Source organism: Hipposideros armiger, unplaced genomic scaffold (assembly GCF_001890085.2).
Source record: "Hipposideros armiger isolate ML-2016 unplaced genomic scaffold, ASM189008v1 scaffold_796, whole genome shotgun sequence".
In the NCBI taxonomy this organism is placed as follows: domain Eukaryota; kingdom Metazoa; phylum Chordata; class Mammalia; order Chiroptera; family Hipposideridae; genus Hipposideros; species Hipposideros armiger.
The window spans coordinates 144,403-159,538 of record NW_017732146.1 but is presented as its reverse complement, the minus strand read 5'-3'; the positions used below and the strand labels follow the sequence as shown (position 1 = coordinate 159,538).

At 44.3% G+C, this 15,136-nt stretch overlaps 1 long non-coding RNA gene across 1 annotated transcript in view; it reads right to left on the bottom strand.

Moving 5' to 3' along the window:
* Positions 1 to 1,049: 1,049 nt before the first annotated feature.
* LOC109374145 (uncharacterized) overlaps positions 1,050 to 15,136 on the bottom strand; it is a 75,341-nt gene continuing 61,254 nt past the window's right edge. The window contains exons 2-3 of the long non-coding RNA XR_002122346.1: positions 1,322 to 1,436; positions 1,050 to 1,191 (exon numbers count right to left, since the gene is read on the bottom strand). This is a non-coding gene — a long non-coding RNA (uncharacterized LOC109374145). The remainder of the gene's footprint in view (positions 1,192 to 1,321; positions 1,437 to 15,136) is intronic.

Here is a 15,136-nt window from a genome sequence, read left to right as displayed (position 1 = left end):
CCTGGTTGGTTCCAGGCACTATGCTGTGAAGATAAAATTAGGTAAAATATATAAAGCATACCACTCACAACTTGGTTTTATATTAGTTGCTCAATAAATAATATTATTATTGATTTATCATTATTTTTATTATTATTAATGTTATGATGGAAATCTAATTGTGCTTTTAATCTGAGACATGTTTTATATTTTTAATGTGGTTTTTGCATAGATGATCTCATTCATTATTTGCTAATTTTCTAGTTTAATCCTCATAATCTTGAAATTCCACATTCCTTAAAAGAGTTTATCTCTCTTCTACTCTTCACATTCAAATTTCTTGGAAGAGTTAGCTACACTCCCTGTCTCTATGTACTCATCTCCCACTTAATCTTCAACATGCTAACATGCCCACTTTTCACCTTCATTACTCCCCAAAACAAGTTTATCGTAGGTCATTTATGACCCCTTGCTGCTTGTATTAGTCTGCTGGGGTTGCCATAACAAAATACCACAGACTGAGAGACTTAAAAAACAGAAGTTTATTTTTGTACAATGTTGGTGGCTGAAAGTCCAAGATCAAGCAAAGTTGGTTCCTCTTGAGGCCTCATTCCTTGGCCACCTTCTCCCTGTGTCTTCACATGGCCTTTCCACTGTGTGCATAAATCACTAGTGTCTTTCTCCTCTTATAAGGGCTCCAGACATATTGGATTAGGGCCCCACCCTTATGACATCACTTAAACTTAATTACTTCTTTAAAGGCTCTATCTCCAAAAGAATAGTTACATAATGCATTAGGGCTTCTACATATGAATTTTGGGGACTATAATTTAGTCCATAATAGGCTAAGTAATTTTTTTCTTTGCTTATTTTACTTGACTTTACATGAGAATTCAAGAGTATTATCTACACTTACCTTCTTGAAACCATCTCTTCTCCAGATTTCTGCAATCCCCATATGCTCCTAATTTTTCTCATTCTCCTGAGCACTTCTTGGAGTCCCATTTTCACTCACTAACAATTAAATGTTGGAGTTCCTTAAGACTTTGACCTTGATTCCTTCGCATCTCACTTTACACTGTACTCTCTCTCTATGTGAGCTCATCCATCCACGTGGCTTCATCCCACACAGAAGACTCACAAAGTTTTGTTTTTTTTTCCTGTGGATCAGAACTGTTGACTTGACCTCTCCATGCATTTACTTGCTCCTCCCTGGAATATAACAGACATTGAGAAAATCACAGTGTTAGTGCTATTTTGTTTTCTGTTCAGAATGGTTGTTGTATTGAAACACATTTACCCTATAAAATCACTTCTCATTCCACTGAACCATCACACTCACGGGGGGAATTTCCAGGGTAATCATCTCAGATGAACTTGTGTGGCCCTTTATAGAACTGACCCACATGTGTAGCTCCTCTTGACATCAAGGTGGCAGGGACTAGGGGAATTCCAAGCTGCAGAGTACATAAAAATAATTTTTTAAAGTTAACTGATAACCATCTACAGTGCAAGCATTCTGCAACTCTGTCATTTATAATTAAGGACTCTGATGCTATTACACCACACACTGCCAGTATGGAAGAGGGGGATTTTTTTAGTTTGAGCTGAGTTGTTCATTTGCTGTGCTATGGTTAACAGTTTCAAATATTACAACTTTCTAGATTTTAGATATAATTATACAGTTCCTGAGATAATACATTACTAATTATTACTAATTAGAAAAGAAAGAGATAAAGCCAAATTATTCACAAAGAACACATACATTGAACATTTGTACCAGGAATCAAGCATTGTGCAGAAAGAGAGAGAGAGAGAGCCCTGATGATGGGAAGGCCCAAAAGACAAGTCCTCAACCTCACCAGTGTCATGAATATACCAGGGCCAACCTGTTCATTCCACTCAGAAAGACTCCGCGAGCACCTTGGACACACACACCTTATGGCCAGCCTCAGAACAGACCCTGCATATGTCGGTCCAGAGGCAGCCTTACTCTACTTTTGACTTAGATACACAATTCTTACCTTCCAAGTTCCTTTCACCAGAAACTATTTAAAAACACACATTTTATGTCTGTCCTGAGGTAAGTTAGCATTAGTGATAACTGTATCAAAACCTCCAACTGAATATTGCTCAAGGGCATCTAACGTATCAAGTGTCACATAATTAACATATCTGTATTTATGTTTTATATTCTGTCAAAGACTCTAACTCAGAATAGTTTCAGTAGATATTGGTTAACTCTTTCTGGGATCTTTGGTTTGTCCCTTTCTGACTAACATGTTTAAATTTTTTTTTAATATTAAAAATCTTCCATTCCTTAGGTGATGAAAAGTTCCGTGTGTAACCTCTGTCCACTTTGAGTAATGTAATCTCACCAACCTTATCTAAATCTTTAGGATAAAGATAAATGGAATTTCAGCACAAGCTCCCCAACAAGTGAAAAGAAAAATATCCTAACCACTAGGAATAATGGAGAAACACATACCTTATGTAATTTATCTTTGAAGAAAAAATAAACAACTTCACTCCATTTCAAGTGGAGTTAAGTGGATTCCAGTAAAAGGTAGATTAACTGTGCTGTAATGATTTGCTCCTTCCATGCCTGTCCCATTTCCTATATGAATGTCTGTGTATTTTTCCTATATGTAAGGCCCTCACTAAATTCAAAAGGAACTCAGGGAAGTGAACACTTTCAAGCAAGAGGAAATGAGAGGGAGGTGAAAAATGTACTCCTGATTTCAGCTGAACTTACCCAGATGGCACAAATTTTAAAAAGGAAAGTGACAATTTTGACCTTAGAAAGCAGCAGAGCAGTAAGAAAAGTTAACTTGAGCTCAACTCCAATTTCCTCTTTGATGACTAAATAAATGCTAAATTACTTTGTAAATATTTTTAAATGACTGGTTTTGGAGTGGGAGCAGTGAGGAAAGAAAGGGAAAAAAAGGTTAACTACCACACATAAAACAACCAGCTCACACAGCCTATGGCCAATTTTTACAGCTGGATTTTTACAAACTCCTTGAAGAGTTGAGAGAGGGACAAGTTTATGATGTTACCATGGCAGTACTGTAGCTTTTTGACAAAATATTGTGACACTGAAACAGATGTACGACGGGAAGACAGGCATAGTGGTTGGGACAAGTATGAAAGAATTTAAGACCTTCACTAAATATTTCAGTGAAGAATGTCTCACCGAACTGTCACTGGATTTAATTAGCTAGAGAGTGAGAGGTGAAGGGTTAATCCAAGGTCAGTGTGGGGGGAAAATGAAGCCTGTGAACATGTAGCTATTTGATATTTGCTGAATGCCACACTCTAGTCAATTAGAATAGTAATTAGCACAGTGCGGGAAAGAATGGTCACTTAGGTTTTTTAAGTCAATTGGATATGATGGGGTTCAATTATTTAATTTCCATATGCATTTCTCTAATTTTTTTTCTGTCAATCCAGTCATTTCTTCTGAAATGTTGAAAGTGACTCCCAAGTGAATAAGACACATACTTCGATTTTCAGTGAGAAACAATATGATTAAACTCAATTAAAAGCAATTAAATTTTGTTTAATAGTGTTTGATGTCTATTTACCTGTTTAGACTACTTCAATTTTTTTTTTCTTATTCACAGGGGAAAAAAACTGTTGGGCTGTCATCTTCTTTTTTTTTTTTCATAGAATCCATAACAAGCTTGTTTGTTTGAGTAGAACAAATTTTGAACTCTGTCTAGAATAAGGGAAGATTTGTCAGGCATATTGAGCACTTCAAGCATTCATTAGTTGATTCAACAGATATTCCTCGAGCATCTCGTCTGGGCCAGGCATTGTGCAAGGCATTGTGTTCCCACTAATCATTAGGACAGAGAGTCCTTGTCTTCACAGAGTCCAGTGGGTTGGGACCCAGAACAATGGCATCTCTTCAGAGAAAGCTGTCTGGTAGGCAGAGGGTATTCTTAATCTACTAACCAGAAGAATGACTAAATTGTGAGTCACCTTTGCAACAGACCTGAGTTATAGAGAGGCTAATTGATTTGTCAAAGATAACCAGCCATGTTAATATACACAGACACACTGAATAGTCCTCTGATTTCGATTATCCGACTTAACCACTATATGGATGCTCCACAGTGTTTCTCGTAAAAATTTCACATGTATATACTTTTACATCATATCAAAAACACATTTTGGCTTTTTTTCACTTTTAAGAATAGTAATAACATGACTTTACATACACAAAGTGAGTAATTTAGTCTGGCTTGAGTGGTGTGAATGAGCAAATATCTCCTAGTTACCACTGATGTAGTAGGGAAGAGAGAGGAAAACCAACTAACTTTAGCAAAGTAAACTCCCAGAGGGTCCTGAGTAATATTAAGATGCAAAGTAAGCATGAGCCAATATTAAATCATGTTTTCAGGTTAGACACAGACATCATTCAAGCTAAGTTACACTCCAGAAAGCACTGGACAAGTCCAACTGCACTGATAACTGTGAAAGATATAGCAAGGAGCTCTATTTAGCAATGGGCTTAGAGGGAATGACCAAAGATTAAGGATAAACCTTGGGGAATACTGCATCCTCTTCCAGCTGCTCTTCCAGGACTGACCTTGGAGCTTACAGGCCTGACAGCTGTGAACTTTAGCAGTGTGGCAGTAGATACGGCAGTTTCTTTACCCCTACCCCACAGCTCATGCAGTTCATCCAGCTAAAATGCGTTCACGGAATGGCTGTTCTGTAGCAGTATTGACTGGATGCTAAAGATGCAGTCTTAGACAAGAAAGACACTGGCCTGTGTAGTTCAGAATTGGTATGGGGGTGGTGGGAGGGGGAGGTGCACTGGTGGTCTGGGCATTTCAGTAAACTGAGTTTGTAATTGCATCGAGGTGTGTGAACTTTGCCCTGATCCCACTGAAGAGCTCTGTCGTCAGGCAGATGCAAGGACAAGGACCTCTACTCCATGAAATCAGGGGTGGCTGACACAAAAGGGAAAGTACCTTGGAGGTCCCTGCCTACCCAGGATTCTGCATGTGGCAAGAAGTCACCGAGGGATGTGGTCAGGGTCCCAGTGCCCTCTCTGTCCTGTCCTTAGATGCTCTGCATTGCTCTCCTAGCAGCTACTCAGGGCTGTTAAATGGGTGCAGTCCAACTGGCAATGGCATTCATCTTCTACCTCCCTTGATTGCTCAAAGCCAAACACTCCTTGGGAAGCTCCTCTTCTGCAAATAGATGTAGGAGCCCATTGACATGTGTGTCTATGTCTGGAAGAGACATTTGAAAGAACAAGAACAGGGGACACAGCACTCATGGTTAAATAACAAATTTTCGTGGGATTTTTAGTGGATTGCCTCATAAATTCTCAAACTAAACTGACACTTTGACAGGAGACCAAATGAGTCCAGGTCCTGTGCTGCCTGTGCCGCTCAGCCAATAGGCTGACACAGGAGTTGGGTCATAGAATAAGTGTTTATTATCAGAGCACCAGTGGTCTGAGAAGGCAGTGGTTTAACACCTCCAAAAACTGCTTTACCGTTCTTAGACCGGCTTGGGGTTTTCAAGGGAAAATCTGGGCATTCCTCCAGAGGCTACGTGTTGCTGCCAGGGGTCTGCATGGAGCCTTTCCTGTGGCCACGTGATTCTATGGTGGAGTCAGCAACCCAGGAACAATGATGGGATTAGCCTGGTAGACCATTGAGATTGTGATCAATAAGCTTAAGGGTATTAATCATAAGTTTCAGGGCAATTTTCTAAAACAGGGAACTGGGTGGGACAGGGGACATTCCAAGCTTAAGCCACAGGGATGATCTACTGTTAAACTATAAGTAGGTCAAGGAAAGGTGAGGCCAGGAATGTGGAGAGGCCTCTACTATGGGGGTGCTAACCAGGCCCTGTTTCAATTCAACTCATTCTTATTGACTCATGTATGTTCATCTTCCACTCCAAGAGTAGGTCCACTTAATTTGAACGAGTTGAAAGCAAAACAACATTAAAAAATTTGCTTAAAAAGAATGACTATCATTGCTACATCCTATTTAAAACCAGTTTTGGAATTGGTTGTTTACTCCTAGAAAGAAAAGATGTAGGACACCAGTTGAGAAGTATACATGTTTCTGTGATGTGAAAAGTCAATGACACAGTTAATCTGTTTCACTTACCCTTGGTTAGCCAGGCAATTATCACCCTGTTTGTAGGAAAAACACTTCCATGAATATAACTTTCTTCCTGTAAAGTCAAGTAGAATGATTGCTTGAATGTGCTTAGTATCTCTTAAAGTTATAAATGTGCACACAGCATAAAAGAAAAGCAATTTAAGAAAATACTGACCATGGAAATTCAAAGCCATTGAGATTTTCTTGAAATCTACCAAAAAAGAAAACAAAAGTGAGGTTGAATTTGTATTTCCTATTGAGAAAGCAAATAACAAGTAAGGGTTGCCACTAAGGCCTGCAATGTTGATAACCATTTATTTCTTGTAGCCTAAATTCTGTGTGACTGCTATAACAAACATCTATTGAGTAGCTTCTAAGGACAAGACCCTGTGCTAGAATAATATAAAGATGATACTGTTCTTACTGAGTTTTGATGCAAGTGATTAAATCTTATTGACAGAGTGGGGTATAAATAGTGCTTGAACTTATATGTAAAGGCATATTTCCATCTGTGGTTTGTCCTCTTATTTGCAAATGTCCATTTTGGGAGAAACAGTGCCCATGAAAACCAACCAAATTGTTGTACATTGACACATTTTTTTGGAAAAAAAAATTAAAAAAGTGTTCTAACAATAATTTTCCAACACCAATGAAGTGATAAAATAAATAAAAGTATTTAGGCCACCTTCTAAAAGAATATTTTTTGCTGTCCTTTGAAAGAATCATTAAGGCAGCAGCTCAAGCTCTCACTTGGATATGGGTGTTTGTTTTTGTTGTTTTAATGTCTAGCTTGAGGGTGAATTCATTTATGTCATGGATTTAAATGACTTGAATTTTTTTTGGCACTGGGCAGGTGAGCCTACCTACAAATGGCCTTGACATAGAAGACACATGCACGAATATACAAACCTAACTGATGGGTTTATAATACACATCCCAGGTTAAATTTCTTTCAGCTTGTACGATAGACAGGCCTTTTGGAGAGAAGGTGAATGTTCAGCTCTTCTTGGTAATAGTGTGGCAGGGAGCCCTCGACAAAGGCTTTCCTGGACCACATGGCCACCAAGACTTCCGCATTTAACATTTCCTAATCCCTACCTCACCCGGGAGCCAGTCAGAAACTAACACAATGCTGCATGTCCTAATAAGGAATCCTAGCTGCTAACCTGGAAACCTTAGGGTATATAGCTCCAAGTCCTGTCTGGATCGGGGCTCAGCCTCTGGATATGAAACCGCTGAGCCGGTGCCGGCATCAATAAACGTTGCTTCCTGCCCTGAGCCTTGGTGTCCTGTATCTCTGTTCGAGTATCCCGCAGCATAATTGGGGGCTGGTCCGGGATGCAGAGATGGCGATATTTTCTGCCTCCTATGTCCCTGAGGCCCGGCTCCCCGGAAGAAAGGGGACATGAACTCTACTCGGCGCCAGCGGACCCTTGTCCATCAGTGGGGACGCCTCCCCTGCTGACCACGGGGGACCGACCCAGGAGCACAGCAGAACCTGGAAGGCTATGGGAGCGCAGCCCAACCAGACAGGTAAGGACCCGGGTCCCTTAAGGCAGCCTGTCCATCAGCGGACAGAAGGGGAGACTGATCACCTCTGGAATCACTCGAGAAACCATGACTCCCAGGAACAGGGCGGTGGGTGGAGAATGAATCTGTCTCAGTCCATGTGAATGAGAAGCAATCTGTCTGCTAAGCGAGTGTTGAGTCCCGATCTGCGGGTCCGTGGCGAACCTCATATGGCTTAGGGTGGCATCGCTAAATTGTCTCATATGGTTTAGTGACCCAAGTCAGGGGCTTATACCGACCCACCAATTGCTAAGAGATGCCCGAAATATCTCTGTGAGTGGAGCGGCCAGAGACAGACAAAGCGAATCTCTGAATGGTTGTGTGTTGGTCCGATTTCATGTGGTTGCCGTGGGTGGACCACAGAGTACCCAGACTCCATTAGGGTGTATGTTAAAGAATTTTAAGAAGGGGTTCTTGAGGAATTATGGCACTAAGATGACCCTCCAAAAGCTCCGCATTTTCTGTGAAATTGATTGGCTGTCATTCGGCATTGAATAGCCAACAGAGGGAAGCTTTGACAGGGACCTCACTAGGAGAGTCTATCTCGTCATTACCGGCAGCCCCGGTCACCCCAACCAGCTCCCCTATATTGACTCGTGGGACGCCATTGTACATACTTTGCCCCCTTGGTTGAGGTCCTGTTTGGAAAGTCAGCATAGGGTTCTTTTAGCCCGAGCTATGGTCCCCTCCCAGAAGCCACTTAAGGACAAAACAAAAAGACAAAAGCCAGTCTTTCCTTCAGACCTGGAAGAGATCCTGCCACCCTATTCGCCTATCTATCCGCTCCTTCTGCGGGCCCCTGAGCTGCCAACCCAGCCTTCAGTGCCACCCTCACCGGCCCCACCATTTCCACTGGCTACCCCCTTTCCAGACCCTCCTGCTACGCCGCCGCCTCCAGTCCTGACCCCATATGGGTCCACAGATGGGCGGCTGCAGACAAAGGGTCCTGAGGCTGATGCTGTCCAGCTCCCCCTACGGGAAACCAGAGGCCCCATCCACTATAATTAGAAAGGCCAGATTCAGGGAGGTCGACGTATGTTTGTGTACCAGCCCTTCTCAACCACCAAACTCTTGAATTGGAAAAATCATACCCCATCATATACTGAGAAGCCCCTGGCTTTAACTGACCTTCTTCTGTCAATTGTTCAAAACCACCTGGGCTGATTGTCACCAACTCCTCTTAACTCTCTTCAACACTGAGGAGCACCAGCGGGTCACCCAGGAAGCCATAAAGTGGCTGGAGGAACATGCCCCACCCGGGACCTTAAACATTTAAACGTATACCCAGAACCATTTCCCTGAGGAGGACCCCCAATGTGACCCCAATGATGACCGGTACTTCCAGATGCTGGAATGGTATCAAGAAGCCATTATAGGAGGCTTAAAGGATGGTAGCAAAAAAGCCATCAATATGAACAAGATCTCTGAAGTCCTCCAGGGACCCGAGGAAAGCCCAAGCCAATTTTATGAAAGACTGTGAAACATTCCATCTCTACACTCCCTTTGACCCTGAGGCTGCCGAGAATCAGTGGATGGTCAATGCCACTTTCAGCGGGCAGTCCCAGGGCAACATCCAGTGAAAACTTCCGAAACTGGATGGATTTGCTAGCATGAATATCAGCCAGCTCCTCGAAGTGGTGACCAAAGTCTAGGTCAACCATGATCAAGAGGCTCATCAAGAGGCAGATCGGAAGATGAAGAAAAAGGTGGACTTGCTTGTTGCTGCACTGGTTGAGCAGGCTGGATTCCCAGGGCGAAATACCATTCCAAACCTGGGACTACCCCAGCAATGGTGACATCAAGGGGGACCATCCACCAGGAGACCAAAGCTGGGAGAAGACCAATATGCTTACTGCCACCAACGAGGCCACTGGAAAAATAATGTCCTCAGTGGCTGGGATAAATGCCAATAGGTTTGAACCCCCAGATGCCAGGTTGGATCACTCATGGCTGCTACCAGCTGCCTCATCAGACACCAAACCCTTCTGGAGATGACTTCTTTGGACTTGCTGGTATGGAAGAATATGGGAAAGAGTAGGCCAGACCGGGATCCATCCAGCTAGGTCCCCAGGAGCCTATGGTCCAAATGTTAATTGAGGGCCGACCCATTGACTTTATGGTCAACACAGGTGCTGAACATTCTGTCGTGACATGGCCCATAGGCCCCCTCTTCCAAAAACAAAACAGGTCACCATCATGGGTGCCACGGGAGGATGAGTCCGTGGTCCCTTCCTACAGCCTCGACAATACACTCTTGGAGGCTGAGAAATTACTCATCAGTTCCTCTACCTGCCAGACTGCCCTGTAGCATTACTGGGAAGAGGCCTACTAGGAAAACTCCAGACTCAAATCACCTTTAACCCCAGTGGCAACACCGAGCTAACATTAGGCGAATCAGGGGCTAAGATTATGTCTCTCATCATACCTCGAGAGGAAGAATGTCGACTCTGGTCTTGAAGAGGTCCAAGAGGGACCCAAACTCCCCTTCTCAATACCAGGAGTTTGGGCAGAAGGCAACCCACCAGGCCTGGCACGACATGCAGCCCCAGTAGTTGTGAAACTAAAACCTGGGGCAGAACCAGTGTGCCACAAGCAATACTACGTTCCCCATAAAACACAAGTAGTCATCCAAAAACATTTGGACAGGCCTCTAAAATATGGGATCCTTCGTCCCTGCCAATCACCTTGGAACACACCCCTGCTTCCAGTCCAAAGCTGGGAACTGAAGATTACCATCCAGTGCAGAACCTGAGGGCAGTAAACCAAGCAACATTTACTTTACACCCAGTTGTCCCCAATCCATATACTCTTCTGGGCCTCATCCCAGCTGAAGTAACCCACTTCACCTGTCTGGACCTCAGAGACTCCTTCTTCTGTATTTGTCTGGCCCCAAGAGGACAAAGGCCAGCTGACATGGACAAGACTACCACAGGGCTTCAAGAACTACCCAACTATTTTCGGGGCCACCTTAGCTTTGGACCTAAAGCTTTTTCCAGCCAGTCAAACCAGCTGTGTACTGCTCCAATATGTAGATGACCTCTTGCTAGCCAAGAAGAGCTACGACAATTGCATGCAGGGTATATATCACATCCTTAAACTCTTGTGGAAAGCAGGCTACAAGGTCTCTAAGAAAAAGGCTCAGATATGCAAAGACAAGGTCAAATACCTTGGTTTCCACCTGTCACAAGGACAACGCCAGTTCGGCCCAGAAAGGAAGCAGGCAGTATGTACCATCCCAGTCCCCACCACTCGGAAACAGGTCTGCGAATTCTTAGGGGTGGCAGGCTTCTGTAGGATCTGCATTCCCAACTTCTCTACAATGGCCAAACCTCTTTATGAAGCCACAAAGGGAGGTGAACGTGAAACTTTTCTGTGGGAGTCTCCACAACAAAAGGCTTTTAATGAGCTAAAACGGGCTCTCACTCATGCCCCTGGCCTAGGACTCCTGGACATCACCAATCTTTTCTTCCTCTCTGTACATAAACGTATTGGAATGGCAGTAGGAGTCCTTACCCAACTGCAGGGGATTGGCACTGGCTGGTAGCCTACCTCTCAAAACAACTCGATGGCCACCTTGCCTGAGGGTGCTCGCAGCAACGGTTCTCCTCATGTCTGAGGCTGACAAGCTGACCCTAGCTCAGGAATTAACTGTCCAGGCTCTGCACTTGGTCCAAGCCCTATTAGATCATAAGGGACACTATTGGCTTACCAACTCCCAGATTGCCAGGTATCAAGGGCTACTGTGTGAAAACCCATGAGTCCACATGAGATAATACGGACCTTAAACCCGGCCACTTTACTGCCTGTAGGGCCTGGGCCTCCAGACCATGACTGCATCGAAGTCATGGACGAAGTGTTCTTCAGTAGGCCGGACCTGACTGACCAACCTCTTATGGACCCTGATGTAGAATACTATACCAATGGTAGCAGCTACGTCCAGGGAAATAGACGGTTGGCTGGATATATTGTGGTGACTCTACACACCACCATTGAAGCAAAACCCCTCCCACAGGGGACCTTGGCATAAAAGGCGGAGCTCATCACCCTGACTTGGGCTCTTCAGCTAGTAGCTGGGGTAAGAGCCAATATTTACACCAACTCTAAATATGCCTTCACTACCCTCCATGTTAATGGGGCTTTATACAAGGAAAAGGGATTAATCAATTCAGGAGGGAAGGAGATCAAATATGGACAAGAGATTCTAGATCTCCTAGAAGCAGTATGGGCACCCAAGAAGGTAGCAGTCATACACTGAAGGGGCCACCAAAAAGGTGACACCATCACAGCCCGAGGCAATCACAAGGTGGACCAAGCAGCCAAGCTAGCTGCAAAAGCTAGTGCAGCCAAAGAAACCCTCGAACTTCTAATGTTAACAGCCCCTCTCTTTCCCAGCTCTTTGACTGAGTGGGATCCCAAATGTTCCCACCAAGAAGAGGCCTGGTTTGAGACTGAAGGCGGAAGCCATCTCCACAATGGATGGTGGAAATTTCGAGATGGCCATATTGTCATACCAGGAACCCTAGCCCTGGCTTTCGTCAAGCAGTTCCATCAATGGACCCATTTCGGTCGGACCGCCCTAGAAACGACCCTCAGTAGATATTCTACATACCCTGACTCTCCATTATCTCACGAGTAGTCTGTGAACAGTGCCTTGCTTGTGCTCACAACAACCACGTCAAGGGCCAACCTTATCCCCAGGGGTCCAACATACTGGTGGCGCCCCATTTGAGGACCTCACAATAGATTTCACTGAGATGCCACGCTCCAGGGGTCTTAAATATCTCTTAGTATTTGTATGCACCTACTCGGGGTGGATAGAAGCCTTCCCCACCCAGACAGAAAAGGCACGGGAAGTCACCCGGCTATTACTATAGGAAATAGTCACTCGCTTTGGACTGCCACTCTCAATAGGCTCTGACAACAGCCCCACCTTTGTGGCCCAAGTAATCCAGCTCTTAGCCAAGCTCCTCTGCATCACTTGAAAGCTACATACCACCTATCACTCACAAAGCTCAGGACAAGTAGAACGCATAAATCAAACCCTCAAGTCCCACCTAAAAAAAAAAATGTGCCAAGAGACACACCTCCATTGTTGGGACAAGGCCCTTCCAATAGTGCTCCTGATGATACACTCAGCTGCTACCAAGAAGACGGACCTTTCCCCTTATGAAGTCATATACAGAAGGCCACCTCCGCTCATTAGAGGCCTCTGAGGGGACCTTAAAGAAATAGGAGACCTAACCTTAAGACAACAACTTGGGACGTTAGAGCCTACCCTACAGAACCTCAACTAATGGGTACAGGAGTGGCTCCACATCAGCTTAACAACTGGAGTTCATCCCTTTAAGCCCGGGGATTCAGTTTGGGTTAAGGAATGGAACCTCCAGCCCTTAAAACCCCTGTGGAGGGGCCCCTTTACTGTCATTTTGTCTACCCCCACGGCAGTTAAGGTTGCAGAGATCACTCCATGGATACATCACAGCAGATTGAAACCTACAGCCGCTAGCTGGGACTGGACCTCTGACCCCTCCGAGCCCCTCAAGATCACTCTCCGGAGGAAGATGGCCAGCGGTGTTACCGTTCCTTAGGAGGAGATCATCAGCTCCGCTTTGGTCACACCAGAAGCTGACCAATCCACGTGCGACCAAAGCTTGAGGAATTCTTCCTTGCAAGATGCTTATCCCAAGGACTCTAATCCTTACCCCTCACCCTTTTCTTCTCAGTCAGGGACAGTATCACCACCTCATGCCCTAATTCATGCATTCAGTCCTTTTGACTAGAAACAACACCTCAGGCTACAGGCTCTTCTGGAAATAATCACCAATGGAACTGAGACAGCTTTAGAGCTCCTCGCTACCCAACAGACCCAGATGCGGGCTGCTATTTATCAGAACCGCCTAGCACTGGACTACTTACTGGCTTAAAAAGGTGGCGTCTGTGGTAAATTCAATCAGTTAGACTGTTGTCTACAGATTGACAACACTGACAAAGCCGTCTCTGCCATTGCCACAAATATTATAAAAGCTTGCTCATGTTCCAGTTCAAAAATGGATGGGATGGGACCCCGAAAGCCTCTTTGGAGGATGGTTCTCCACCCTTGGGGGATTTAAAGTGTTAATTGGAATCGTCCTTGTGCTCCTTGGAGCATGCCTCCTTTTACCTTGCATTCTCCCCCTTGTCATTCGCTCCACCTTTTCCCTCACAGAGACCACCGTAGAACGTAAAACTGTCACTAAGGTCCTCATGTTATGGAAGTACCAACCCCTAGACCAACAGCGCATTGAAGGAGATGATGCTCTCTAACCCAAGTATGGGTTCGAGCATCAAAGGGGGGAATGTGGCAGGGAACCCTAGACAAAGGTTTTCCCAGACCACATGGCCACCAAGACTTCTGCGTTTAACATTTCCTAATCCCTACCTCACCCAGGAGCCAGTAAGAATCTAACACAATGCCACATGTTCTAATAAGGAATCCTAGCTGCTAACCCAGAAACCTCAGGGTATATAGCTCCAAGTCCTGTCTGGATCGGGGCTCAGCCTCTGGATTCGAATCCACTGAGCTGGTGCCGGCATCAATAAACACTGCTTCCCGCCCTGAGCCTTGGTGTCCTTTTCCTCTGTCAGAGTATCCCACAATAGGAAAGCCAATTGGTCTGGGGTAACATCCAGTGGATCAAATGAAGAGTCAGATACAATCAGGAAGAAACCAACACAGCTGCCGTCGCCAGGGAGCATAATCACGGGGAGGCTGGGAGCTTTGATAGAGCTTTAAATACCAAGATCGTGATTTTTGAGGTTAAAATTCATGGTAATGAGGAGATATTGAACGATTTTGAAATGTGGGTGGGTTTAATTATTTAATGGAGTTGATATAAATGGCCTCAGATGGTAACAGTGGTTATTCTTGTGCAGTTGTTGCTTTTCTGACCCTCCAACATGGAAAGCCCTTTGAAGACAATAACCAGCATGCATGTGGAAAGGGCTGATGAGTAGAAAATGATGACCACAAAGCAGCCGCTGTCATTTTCTATGACTCTGGAGAGAACTGACACCTGAGACACCTCCAAAATCAAGGTCCCTTAGAAAGATGTGAGAAGTGCTCAACGTTAGAACTTTGGTGTATAAGTTATTTATGGCAGAGTCCCAGCTGTTGCCAGAATTCCCTTCTTTAAATAACCAACAGGTGGGTGACCTAGCCTTTGAAAACATTGTGTCAAAGCATATAGGGGATAGAATACTGCTTTAGTTCTCTTCTTACTTAGATACTCCCATATTTTTCTATTTGTAAATCCACTTTAATTTTGGAATTCAGATATCAGAAAAAACTACCACTGCAGTGCCTTTCACATAGATATTTAATAAATATCTGCATATTGATTGGTTTAAAACTCCTGAAAGTAGGTGTGTGTGTGTGTGTGTGTGTGTGTGTGTGTGTGTGTGTGTGTGTGTGT